The following is a 1,954-nucleotide window of genomic DNA, read 5'->3' on the forward strand; positions in this document are numbered from 1 at the left end:
ACTTAGAATTGTTGGTACATGGCAACGACAAAGTGTAGTCAGTTTCATTATTGCTTTTAAATTATCTACAGACAATGTTCCTGTTACTGCCTGTGCCCAGAGAAGACCACTCCCACCACCACCGTCTTTGATACATCTCTGCCTTGTTTATTTAAGATGTTAACATTTCAAGTGTAACTAAAACCCTAGAAATATATTACCTAGTTTCTATACAAAAGAGAGAAATAAAACATATAGAATAGAAAAACATTTAATCCAAAAGAATTCAAGAGAGAAGGGGAAGAATTAAAGAACAAGAAAAACAGGTGCCGAGGAAGAGGGAATAGCAACTGAAAAGAGACAAGGACTTTTCCCTAGAGCCAACAGAGTGAGAAAGCCTTCCCCTAGGGCTGGTGCCCTGAATTCAGACTTCTAGCCTCCTAAACTGTGAGAAAATAAATTCCTGTTTGTTAAAGAAAAAAAAAAAAAAAGAAAGAAAGAAAGAAAGAAAAATATGATGTTAAAAAATAACTATAAATATGTCAGTTATCATTAAAGTAATAAATGAATTCCTAGGTGGAACTACCAATTTACAGGAAATAGAGGGGACAGAAAAACGCATTAAGTGGCATAATAACCAAAAAAAACACCAGACTCTGGAGAACTCTGCAGTTTTTTCAACACATAAAATTCAAGGGGGAAAACAGAGATTAATAGAATCCTAAGAGATAAATCAATTGCAATGTGTGGATCTTATTTGAATCCTGATTCATATCAAGAAACTAAAATATTGTGCGACAGTCAGGGAAATATAAACACTGACGATATTTGATGAGACTATGGAAATGTGAATTTTTTTTAGGTGTGATAGTGGTTTTGCGGTTATGCTTTTTTAAAGAGTCCTTATTTTTAAGGACACTGAAATATTTATTAAATTTCATAGTTAGGATTCAAACGAATCCAAAAAGGGAAAGGGTAAGTGGTTGGAACATTAATATTGGCTATGAGTTGATAATTGATGAAACTGGGCAGTGGATGTATGGGTACTTGCTATATACTATTCTGTCTACTTTCATATGTGTTTATAATTTTCCATAATAAAAAAGTTCTTAAAAATCAAACAATTCTAAGCTAACTTCCCAGTAAAAATAAATAATAATAATAATTGCAAATGTTGATTTAAAAAAAAACCACAACTATATACTATTCATAGGAACAACTATATGCCTAATTACAGGAAACACATCTAAAACATAAATGCCTGAAGTTAAAAAAAAAAAAGGAAAAAAATCACATCATGTAAATAAAAAATTTTAAAAAGTTATTGTAGGTACAATTTTAAAAAGATAAAATATAATTAAGACCTCTTGATCTAAATACATATTGTTGTTGTTAGGTGCCGTCAAATCGGTTCTGACTCAGCGACACTGTGCACCACAGAACGAAACACTGCCCGGTCCTGCGCCGTCCTCACAATCGTTGTTATACTTGAGCCCGTTGTCGCAGCCACTGTGTCAGTCCATCTTGCTGAGGGTCTTCCTCTTTTTCGCTGACCCTCTATTTTACCAAGCATGATGTCCTTCTCCAGGGACTGATCCTTCCTGACAACATGTCCAAAGTATGTAAGACGTAGTCTCTCTATCCTCCCTTCTAGGGAGCATTCTGGTTGTACCTCTTCCAAGACAATTTGTTTGTTCTTTTGGCAGTCCCTGGTATATTCAATATTCTTCGCCAACACCACTATTCAAAGGCGTCAGTTCTTCTTCAGTCATGCGTATGAGGCTATTGAAAACATCATGGCTTGGGTCAGGCACACCTTAGTCTTCAAGGTGACATCTTTGCTTTTCAACACTTTTAAGAGGTCTTTTGCAGGAGATTTGCCCAATGCAATGCATCTTTTGATTTCCTGACTGCTGCTTCCATGGGTGTTGATTGTGGATCCAAGTAAAATGAAATCCTTGACAACTTCAATCTT

The sequence above is a fragment of the Trichechus manatus genome, unplaced genomic scaffold (assembly GCF_000243295.1).
Source record: "Trichechus manatus latirostris isolate Lorelei unplaced genomic scaffold, TriManLat1.0 scaffold00147, whole genome shotgun sequence".
Lineage (NCBI taxonomy): Eukaryota > Metazoa > Chordata > Mammalia > Sirenia > Trichechidae > Trichechus > Trichechus manatus.